The sequence below is a fragment of the Peromyscus leucopus genome, chromosome X (genome assembly GCF_004664715.2).
Source record: "Peromyscus leucopus breed LL Stock chromosome X, UCI_PerLeu_2.1, whole genome shotgun sequence".
Classification (NCBI taxonomy): Eukaryota; Metazoa; Chordata; class Mammalia; order Rodentia; family Cricetidae; genus Peromyscus; species Peromyscus leucopus.
The window spans coordinates 64464472-64476559 of NC_051083.1; the positions used below are offsets into that span (position 1 = coordinate 64464472).

The 12088-nt window shown below is 40.8% G+C and overlaps 1 protein-coding gene across 1 annotated transcript in view; it reads right to left on the reverse strand.

Annotated features, from left to right (window-relative positions):
• Positions 1-922: 922 nt before the first annotated feature.
• Positions 923-12088, reverse strand: part of Magee2 (MAGE family member E2) — a 170161-nt gene continuing 158995 nt past the window's right edge. Inside the window, exon 7 of the transcript XR_005090002.1 lies at positions 923-940. The gene's annotated coding sequence lies outside the window, so the exon portion shown is untranslated. The remainder of the gene's footprint in view (positions 941-12088) is intronic.

A 12088-nucleotide genomic window follows, 5' to 3' on the forward strand; every position in this document is an offset into this window, starting at 1 on the left:
AACCCTGTCTCAGAAAAAAAAAAAAAAAGGTCATAGAAAGCATATTTATCACCCTTCAAAACTCTTTTAACTTATTCACAGACTCTCCACTTATTTACATAAGAAGAGAGGAGATCCTGGACTCACGTCATAGAAACCAGAAAGTAATCAGAATAGGAAATTGCTCCAATCCCTGGATACCAAAGCTTATTGAAATATATGTTGCAGAAGTACTAGCTTTGGGGAGGGAAATGTTCTTAGCTGGAGACAAGTGGTTCACCAGGCCCTGTAGCATGAATCTTAAAAGTTCTTATTAATAAAATCAAACCCGAGGTGAGTTATTGGGGTCCATGCTGGTAGATCAGAGAGACAGAACAAACCACAGCTAACCTCACCTGGTCAACTTCTCAGCTGGTCTTGTTTCCTCAGACTGGAAGCTTCTGTGTCCTCATCCCAATGGCTCTTAGCTGAACTGCTGCTGGAAAGCCTGAAGCTTAACCAGCCACATGCTTAACCAGCCAAATGCTTCTAGTTTCTCGTCCTCACGCCTTATATATCTTTCTGCTTTCTACCACCACTCTCTGAGATTAAAGGCTGGCTTCCTGGGATTAAAGGCGTGAGTCACCATGCCTGGCTGTTTCCAATGTGGCCTTGAACTCACAGAGATCCAGAGGGATTTCTGTCTCTGGAATGCTAGAATTAAAGGCGTGTGCTATCACTGCCTAACTAGTGGCTTTTCTGTTCTCTGACCCCAGATAAGTTTATTAAGGTACACAATATTTTGGGGAACACAATACCACTACAAGGCCCCATGATGGTTGATATTGTTTATCAACTTAACAGGATCTAGAGTAACTTAGGAAACAAACCTCCAGGGGGGACTGTGAGGGTTCAGAGAGGTTTTTAATGGAGGAGGGTAGACTCACCTTGATTGGGTGGCTCCATTTCATGCTCCATGGTCCTATAACAGAAAGCAAGCAGAGAAACAAGTACTCTTTGCACCCTGACTGTGGGTGAAATGTGACCAGCTACTTCCTGCTCCTGTTCCAATGGCCAATGGCTCTCTTGCCATGACAGACTGTATCCCATTGAACTGTGATCCAAATAAACCTTCTCCTTAAGTTGCTTCTTCTTAGGTATTTGATCACATAAATGAGAAAAATAACTAATATAGCCCTTCAGTTCTCAACATATACCCAGCATCATCCTTCATCCCATGCCTCAAGGTGAGAAAAGCAATAAGGTCACATTTTGTTTTCTGTGAGCCAATGTCCATGTTTCCACCAGAACATGGCTGTTTTCCTCACAGTTGGGCAGGGACACCAGACACCAGTTATTTCTCCATTCCATCCTGCTACCAAACAAATATACAAGTGAACATATATGCCACAGATGTATTTTCATAGCTGCATCTCCTTCACCTAGAGTTTGTCAGAAGTAGGGTCTAAGAACTGAACTATAACACAGTGTACTTCTCTGGTTCACTCCACCATGTCCATCACAGTTCACTCCTTATGCTAGTTCTGTAAAACTGTACCTACTACTCGAATAGCAAAAATATTAGTTGATGATACCTAGAATGTGGAAGTAAAGAAACTTTACAAAATATTTCCAAAACTTCCTACCCTCATCTATCTGTGAGTACATGCTTCATGTGACTTCTTGTGGCTACGTATGAACTGTTCATATTGCTGTCAAATCAGGTCCTCTGCTTTGATATATCTGGTGGCTTCTCCCTTATCATTGTTTTACCTTTTTCTGCTCGATTCTTAATAATACAAAACAGCCTGCAAACTGCCTCAACAAAGAAAGAGGAGGAGGAGGAGCTCGGGGAGGAGGAGGGAATGGGCTGGAGAGATAGCTTAACAACAGTTAATAGCACTTGCTGCTCTTGCAAAAGGCCTTTAGCCTCCCACATACTAGGATTATAGGCATGCACCACTGCTCCCAACTACAGTTGTTCTTTCACACTTTAAATATATCATATCACTCTCTTCTTGCTTTCAAAATTCTCTCCTCTCTAACTCTCGGCAAATTATAAAGTGCTCCTGTGCAGACTTTAAGTTCATTTATTTCATTTATTTTGAGGTTCTTTAGGTTTTATGGTAATGGATGTTAGTTCCTGGCCTCAGCTTCAGGAGTTTTGCAGATAATATTTCCTTAAATAGGCTGCCTTGGTTTTTTCTATTGCTGTGATAAGAAACAATGACCAGCCGGGTGGGTGGTGGCACATGGCTTTAATCTCAGCACTTGGGAGGCAGAGGCAGGCAGATCTCTGTGAGTTCAAGGCCAGCCTGGTCTACAGAGTGAGTTCCAGGACAGTCAGGGCTACACAGAGAAACCCTGTCTTGAAAAACCAAGAAAGAAAGAAAGAAAGAAAGAAAGAAAGAAAGAAAGAAAAAAAAAAAAAAAAGAAAGAAAGAAAAAAGAAAGAAAGAAAGAAAGAAAGAGAAGAGGAAGGAAGGAAGGAAGGAAGGAAGGAAGGAAGGAAGGAAGGAAGGAAGGAAGGAAGGAAGGAAGGAAGAAAGGAAATTTATAAAAGAAAGCATTTACTTGTTTTTAGAGGACGAGAGTCCTTGAGCACCATGACAGGGAGCATAACAGCAGGCAGACAGGCAGACAGGCAGACATAGCAATGGAGCAGTAGTTGAGATCTTACATCTTGACCCACAAGCATGAGGCAGATAGAGCTAATTCGAATGGCATGAGCGTTTGAAGCCTCAAAGTCCACCCTCTCTGACATACTTCCTCCAGCAAGGCCACACCTCCTAATCCTTTCCAAACAGTTCTTCACCTGGGAACCAAGCATTCAAGCATATGAGCCTGTGGGAGCCATTCTTATCCATAACACCACATTGTACTCCCTGCCCCCATTGACTTATGACCTATCATAATGCAAACTCATTTAGCCAAAATTCAAAAGTTCCAATAGTCTTTCAGTCTCAAAATTATTTAAAAGTACAAAGTACAAAGTCTCTTCTGAGACTCAAGGCAATCTCTTAATTATAACCTGTAAAATGCAAATGCAAATTATATATTTCAACACACAATGGCACAGAATACACATTGCCATTCCAAAAGGGAGGAATCAGGGCACAGTGTGGAAATACTGGACCAAAACCCAGCAAGACAAACTGAAAACCCTGTAGCTCCATGTGTGATATCAAAAGGCTTAGATGGCTCTGCCCTTTCCAGCTTTGCCGACTGTAACACACTTTTTTCTCCTGACTGGTTCTATTCCCTGCATGCAGCTCTCCATGACAGACATTCCATGGCTCTGGCAGGTCCAACACTCTGGGATCTCCAACGTAATCCAGGCTTCATTTTTCACAGCTTCATACAATGGCATCTTAGACCTTCCATGTGGGGACTTCCCTGTCACATGCCAGACCTCAGCAGTGCTGCTTAACTGTGGGAAAAGATTCCACAACCCCCTTTCTTATGTGTCCTTTATGACTCTAAAGCCAGAATCATGTGGCCAATGTTGCCAAGTTTTGCTGCCCACTTGGGATCAAATCTGGGCCCCTGCTTGAATTACATTTGCATAAGATTTGATTTGTTGTTTCATTTTAGCAGACAATTCCTCAGGCCTTTTCCTTTCACAAGTTGCAAAATTAGCTAGGTGGAGTCTTGCCTTGAAGGCACCACTCCTTTTATTTCACTTTTAAAAAAATTATTCCTCTCTCATACAATACATCCTGACCACAGTTTCCCCTCCCTCCACTCCTCCCAGTCCCCCTACGTCTACCTTCCCCAGATCCACTCCTTTTCTGTTTCCCTTCAGAAAAGAATAAGCATCCCAGAGATATCAACCAAACACACACAACAAGTTACAATAAGACCAGGCACATGCCATCATATTAAGGCTGGATGAGGCAACCCAGTAGAAGGAAAAGGGTCCTAAGAACAGGCAAAAGAATCAGAGACACCCCCACTCCCACTGTTAGGAATCTGACAAGAACTTGAAGCTGCACAACCATAACATATATGCAGAGGGCCTAGCTTAGACCCATACAGGCTCCATGATTGTGGCTTCCATCTCTATGAGCCCCTATGAGTCCTGGTTAGTTGATTCTGTGGGCAGTGTCCTCTTGGTGTCCTTGACTGCTCTAATTCCAACAATCCTTCCTCCCCATTTTCCATGGGGTTCCCCAAGCTCTACCTAATGTTTGGCCGTGGGTTTCTGCATCTCCTCCTATCAATTGCTCCATCAAATGAAGCCTCTCTGATGACAATTTGGCTAAGCACCAATCTGTGAGTATAGCAGAATATCATTAGAAATCATTTCATTAACTTTTTTTGCCAGTAATGTTTGGTTCTATCCTGGGTCTCTGGGCTGTCCAGCCTCTGGTTCCTGGCCCTCTAGGCAGTATCAGGCATGAGCTCCCTCTCATGGAGTGGACCTCAAGTTGTACCAGTCATTGGTTGGCCACTCCGTAAATTCTGCTCCACCATTACCACAGCACACCTTGCAGGCAGGACATTTTGTAGGTTGTAGTTTTTGTGGCTGGGTTGGTGTCTTAGTCCTACAACTGGAAGCATTGCCAGGTTATAGAAGATGGCTGGTCCAGGATCTGTATCCCCCATTACTGTAAGTCTCTGCTAGGATCACCCTCGTAGATTCCAGGGATCAGATCAAGGGTGGGGTGGGGATGGAGGGAGAGTGTCCAGGAAAGATGATTGGAATTGGGGGGCCTTTGGGAGCAATGTGGAAATCTAGTGCACTGGAAACTCCCTTTATTCCATTTTTTGCATCTGGCCTTTCCTATCTTCTTCAACACAAGCCCTAGCTCCAGCTTTAATTTTCTTGGTGCTCTTTTTCTCAAATTATACATTTTGTGTTTTTCTTTGCTCTGCTCTTTTTCATTGTAGACCCACATAAAAATGATCACTAGTAACCATGCAACAGAGTCAAACTGAGGCTGTCTTGAAATCTCAAGCAAGGAAATTAATCCATTATTTTTCAATTTTGCTTATTTTTAGGACTAAGTCAGGAAGTAGCCATATTCTTTGTAAAAATATCACAAGAATGGCTCTAGCCTAATTGCTGATATTGTTCAACCCTGAGGCCTCTTGAGCTTGGCCTCCATAGTCCACATTGCTCTCAGCACTATGGTCTTCCAAGCTCCTACTAGGATGTCCCATTAAGCCCTGCTTATAGTGTTTAAGTGCTTTGCTAGTCCAAAGTTCCCAATAGCATGGTCTGGACTGTGATAGCAATACCCCATTCCTGGTACCAATTTCTGTCTTACTTATTTTTCTATTGCTATGATAACACAATATTACCAAGTCAACTTATAAAAGAAAACATTTGTGAGTTTGCTTATAATTTCAGAGTTGAGTCTATGACATCATGGCATAGCAGCAGGCAGGTAGGCATGACCCTGGAACGGCAGCTGAGAACTTAAATCTGACCCACAAGTGAGAGAAAAAAAGGGAGAGGGGGAGGGAGAGAGAGGGGGGGAGGGAGAGGGAGAGGGAGAGGGAGAGGAGAGGGAGGTGGAGAGAGAGAGAGAGAGAGAGAGAGAGAGAGAGAGAGAGAGAGAGAGAGAGAGAGAGAGAGAGAGAGAGAGAGAGAACTAAATGGGAATGGATGGCATGGGCATGCTCTCATCCACATAAGCATAAGAAGTTATTTCCTAATCTAAACCATGTCAGAACACGGTCCAAGAATGGAGTCATGTGATGAGAATTCTGAACACTTTTGACAACACTCCAAGAAAACAAGACATGAGTTTTGTGACCCTTTTCTTCAAGAAACACAGAATTGTTCTTGGAGTGTGTTTTCGTGCCCCTTCCAGGTGTAGTGGATAGGAATGAGTTTACTTCAGATTACTCATTATTGCTTGCTGCTGTTACTCAATTAAATGTTTAAAGTATCCTTTATATGCCTCTGTGGAAAAAACATGTTTTTACCACATGCATGCAGCTTGTCCTTGTGACTATATACTGTTTGAACTCATGAAAACTTTACTTATGTGATCTTTTTAAACCCTCAGAGTATAAATTGTCCAAGGCTCTGAATACAGTTGGCTATTGTATGAAACCCTAGACCATATCATTTATAGGCTCCATTCTCTCAGGTCCCACTGCCTCTAGAGTCGTGGTGACAAACCCACACTTAGAATGTCAGGATTCTTCACTCTTTAAAAGAAATGGTATCATCACAGTATATCCTTGTTGTTTATTTCTTCAGTTCACTAGAATGAATGTCATTTCACTGTGAAGAATTAAGGAAGTGCAAATGAATATATAAAATCAACAATAAGTATCTGTAAAACTGCTAATGAGGAAAGGAGATTATAACATGGCTTTGTATATTTTTGTGCATTATCACCTTTTAATGTTTCACATTTTTTCCCAGAAAGTTTGTAACAAAAATACATGGAATTTGAGTTACAGTACACTGTGTGATTACAGAATCTAAACAATCTCATGGGGTCAAAACATTGCATTCCACTAAGACAATCACATGATTAGGCAGTTACCCTATGCTAACCTGTTGTTCTAATCTCAGATACTGGTAGACTTGGGATAACAATTAAAAAAAAAAAGAAAGAAAGAAAATTAAACAGTCAACTCCTTTGGCTCACCTTCCCTTTTACCTCTTCCCGTTGTTTCACATAAGTTGATGGGATGAGGATGTGAGGAATCCTTGTGGGGCAGGGTAGGTGCTGCTGGTTGAATACCAGACAGACACAGGTTCCCTGAGGTGAAGTGTATTGTGAAACACCACTCAGTACTGCAGGTGGAGATGGGTAGAGGAGGGAGCAAGAAAAGGACCTCTAGGACCAGGGAAGGTGGCCTGTTGGCTCAAAGACCACTGTGTATAGTGGTAAAGATGCTCTTAACATAGGCCTTAGCCAGTGCATTTACAAAGAAACACGTAACTCAGGAGCTAAGACCACACTGTAAAAACACCAGCTGCAATACTGGCAGAGCTTCAGCCCTTCTGCCAGAGTTCCACTGGGTTCATTTAACAGAAAGGGGAAGAAACATTTGGTTTTTCAATGAAAATACTTCACTTCTACCTGTGTTAAATAACAACAACAACAACAATGATGATGATGACAACGATGACGATGATGATGTTATGAGCAGCTTCCTTACAAATGTGGAAAGAACTACTTGCCTATGAATGTCGTTCTTAGGAGAGGACAGAACTTAAAGCTAAATCTACCTTACAAAAACAAGAAATTTAAAGCAAATTAAGCATTTTCCATTGCAAACAATCTCAGCTCAATCAGAACAACAGACAAACTAAACTCAAGTGAGACATTTACTGTTCATCCAAGTACCTTTTTCTTTTTAATTCATTCTTAGAAACTGAGGCACCGGTGATAGCTGAGTGGTTTGTCTGGCATTCATGCACAAAGCACTGGATTCTATCCTCAGTGCCATAAAAAATGTAACTGCAATGTGCTATGGCATAACATTTTATTCTATATTTAAAATACCCTATTTAACATACATAACCTCCACGTAAGTACCTGTGTGCTTATTTCTTTCAGCACTTAATTATCCTGGTTATTATAGTACTTTTATGTTTTTACTGCTGTAAGATTACTCTAGAGTTTAATTATTATAGACAGATTCTGCTGCTCTAAATATGGAATTTTATTCATCTAAGTGTTGATTTCTTTTTGAGCAAGAGTAGAAACTGGAATCACTCAAATTCTTTTAACTCTGTGATAAACCACTTCCCATTGCTGATGTAACAATAACAGACTTGATGGATTAAAACAGGAAAGATATATTATCTTATTATTTCTTAAATCAGAGGTTCAACCCAGCCTCACAGGACTCTCATCCTCAAATCCTAAAATCAGGTAACCATCAGGGTTGAGGGAACTCTGAGGAGATCAATCACTTCGTTGCCTCTCCCCCGTTTTTTGTACTCACAGACCTAGGATTTATGTTAAAAAACCTTACTTTAGGTAATGAATTATTTTTTAAATGAATGTCTATTTATTACAAACAAAAACAAACAACCCCCCAAAACAAAAGCAAAACACAATAACAACAAAAAAAAAACCCCACAATATTAAAAACCTACAAGCAACCTATTACATCTTTGCTTCAGGCATTCTTTTGCCTAATGGAGTGCTGTCACTTGAAAAAATTCATCGTCTTTAGAAAGTAAAGAAAGTCTCCAAATTAGAATACTCTTAGTTCATTGCCCATTTAACACACTCACAAAATCCAATGAACACTTTCTAACAATGAAGTATGAAAGTTTATACACAAAATAATATATAATTGGATATTCACATTTTTTCTTCAAATTAACAGTTTGTTTCTTAATTTCAACAGTTTTTTCTACGTGTATCCCAAATTGTTAAGTTTGTGACTCCTTTCTCACATCACTTCCACCTCCTGCTTACAGTGTTTCTCCTACTGCTAATGATTGATCATCATACTTCCCATTAGGATCCTTATGATTTAGATGGTGTTCAAGGTTTGTTCATTTAAATCAAGCCAGGGGCATCTGTGAGGGACTGTTATTCTGCCTAGCAAGCTACTATTCAAAGCACCTGCAAATATCTATATCTATATCTATATCTATATCTATATCTATATCTATATCTATATCTATATATCTATATCTATCTCTAGATATAGAGATATAGATATATATACACACACACATCTGAATTGCTTTACACATTTATAAAACAGTACTGATATTGTTATTGTTCACAGCATGGTACTTGTCTTAACAATATGCATTGACCATGATTTGTTGTTTGTAATAGTCTTCGAGACAGGGTTTCTCTGTGTAGCTTTGCGCCTTTCCTGGACTCACTTGTAGCCAGCTGGCTCGAACTCACAGAGATCAACTGGCTCTGCCTCCCGAGTGCTGGGATTAAAGGCGTGCGCCACCACCGCCCGGCTTGTAATAGTCTTATATGCCACCACAACCAATGATTTTACACTGTTTCACTGGAAGTAGGTCACTAGTTCCACTAATAAGTAAAACCAAAATTGTTGCTATGAACATTTGGGGTTATTTTAACTTTTATCTATTAAAATAAATGCTGTGTCTTAGTTAAGATGTGGAATTATGCTTCTATTATCCCCTTCTTCCCCAAATTCCATTGACATGAAACCATTTATTTTTTAATGATTTTAATTATTTTTTTTGTTTTATGTGCATTGAGGTTTTGTCTGCATGTATGTCTGTTTGAGATTGTCAGATCTCCTGGAACTGGAGGTACAGACAGTTATAAGCTGCCATGTGGGTTCTGGGAATTGAACCTGGGTCCTCTGGAAGAGCAGCTTGTATTCTCAACCAACATGTATAAAGGGAGTAAACTCTAAGAATACAGAATATAAAGGCATGGGAGTAGCTGAGATTCGGGTGAACAGCTGAAGGGTATATGACCTGGAAAAGGCGCTAGTGAGGCAGGAGTTATCCTCTCCAGGGAAGCCTCCAAGCTCAGAAGGTCATTGTGTCTGCGCTTCCAGAACTGGAGTGGAACTGCAGCACTTTACTCCATCCTCCTCCATCCCAGAGGGAGAGACTGGCAGTAGAGACACTTAGGGAGCTTTCAAAGACAACTCCTGCTGAAGATGATCACAGAAATTCTCTAAGCGTGTGTGTGTGTATACATACATATAAAAAAATCGCTATTACATACTGAGGATATTCAACAAATGGCAAAATTTACAAGTAAATAAAGGATAATAGAAGACTAGTAGACAAAAATATGAAAGGTATTTCAAATAAGTATGCTTTAACAGTGGGAAGAGATGAAAATGGACTGAGAATTATGTTCTGACATTGAATTTCTATTGCTGTGATAAAACACCTTGACCAAAAGCAACTTGACGGGGGAAAGGGCCTATTTGGCTTACAGCTTATAGTCCATCTTCAAGGGAAGTCAAAGCAGCTCAAGGTAAGAAACTGGAGGCAAGAACTGAAGCAGAGACCATGGAGGAATGCTTCTTACTGGGTTGTTCCCTCCTAGCTTGCTCCTTATATACCCTGGTACCACCTGCCCAAGTGTGGCACCTTCTGCAGTGGCCCTCCCACATCAATCAATCAAAGGCCCCACAGGCTTGCCTACACAACAACCCAATAGAAGCATTTTTTAATTGAAGTTTGTCTTAAGGTTACTATTGCTGTGACAAAACACCATGACCAAAAAGTAAGTTAGGGAGAAAGGGGTTTATGGGCTTTCCTACATTGTAGTCCATCACTGAAGGAAGCCAAACAGAAACTCAGACAGGGCAGGAACTGTTGGGCTCCACAGAGGTTTCCTAGTGAGATCTGAGCTTGCTTTACACAGCAGTGCTGCATTAGGGGATGACTTGGCCATGTCCATGGTTACCAGGTGTTTAGAATGTTCTGCACTTGGCTGTGCTAGGGGGAGGTCTTTTGCTCCACCACTTGGCATTCCTTTAAAAGACCTTAGAAGGGACAGAAGAGGCCAGTGGGTTTGATACAGGCCCTCCTGAGGCTATCCTGTGTTTCTGTCTTTCTCCCCTCTATCTAAATATTTCTCACTTCTCCATCCTCAAGAGTATCCTAGGAGAAAAAAAAAGTGGAAACTGGCCTCCCTCAAGGAACCTGGAGACAGGAGAAGATGCAGAGGCCATGGATGCGTGCTACATACTGCCTTGTTTCCCCTGGCTTGTTCATCCTGATTTCTTATAGAACCCAGGACCACCAGTCCAGAGATGGCACCACGCATCATAGGCTGGGCCCTCCCCCATCAATCACTAATTAAAAAAATACCTTATAGCTGGATCTTATGGAGGCTTTTTCTCTTCTCAGATGACTATAGTTTGTGTCAAGTTGACATAAATATTTGCAGCACAAGATTTCTCTTTCATGATAGCAACTACAGCTGTGTCAAATTGGGGGAAAACAAAACTAATTAGGACAGGTATCACTGACCTCAATTGACTGAGGTCAATTCTAGGGACATGAAGTTATGCATCTAGAAGCCATGTTAGAGCATGGGTTTGGACAGATTTGTTATGTGCCAAGAATTCTGCATTTCTAGCTGTTGGGAACAATGGGTATTTCCATGGTCATATTTATGTGAGAGGATGTTACATAAATGGTTAATGTTAAGGAGAGCACCCTCTCCTAAATCTCTCCTCCTTAGCGTTGCACTCCCCATCCAAATCCAGAGTATGATGCAGAACTGCTCCTACAACTGGATCTCAGTATAAATAGAAGAGAGTAGCCCTTTTGTGTTGCAAAAAAAAGAATAATGCAGGTTGCACCTTTCAAGAGTAGTATACCATTTGTAGTCCCCACATACTGTGAAAGTTCTCTGAGCTGTGGTCAATGCAGGATGTAACTTCAGAACATAGGGCAGCTTCTAAAGCAATGGTCATCCTTTTGTCCTTTCTTTACATCCCCCATCTCTTAGTGAAGTGGATACTGAGAAGACAGAATCTCTATTTTGATCAGCCCATGCCAAACTGAGAATTCCCATTTGAGACTGACATCACAGACATTAACCACCATTTCTGTCCCAAATCACTTCTTAACTTAACAGAAGGGAAGTCACCATCGCAGAAATGCAGAGTATTTCTTGGACACTTTATGGTCTCTTTAAAGAAGCTACTGGTGAACCTCCCAAATATATAATGTGAATTAATTTCTTCAAGGAATATATTATTGATACAGATAAATCTCACTAATTTATAACCACCTAGAGTTATATGTACCTAATGTGCTTATTAAAGAAAACAAAGATTAGAATAGAGTTTTTTTATTTGAAATCAGCTACCAAAGTGTTGACAAGCAGCAATCCTATTTTACTCTTTCTTTCTTCTTCTTCTTTTTTTGTGGTGCTGGGAATCAAATGTTGAGCAACTTGCATGCTAGGCAAGCATCATACTACTGACTAGTAACAATTGTAAAAGTCATGGTCTGGTGCTGAAATGTCACTAGACTAGGTATACTTGGAATACAATACAGTTTTTACACCATCAAATAGTATAAATGAAACTCTGCTTTTGTATCACTCTTCTCTCTCTCTCTCTCTCTCTCTCTCTCTCTCTCTCTCTCTCTCTCTCTCTCCCTTCCTTCCTTGTCTTCTTGGTTGACCTATAACTCACAGAGATGTATTTACTCTATGCCTACCAA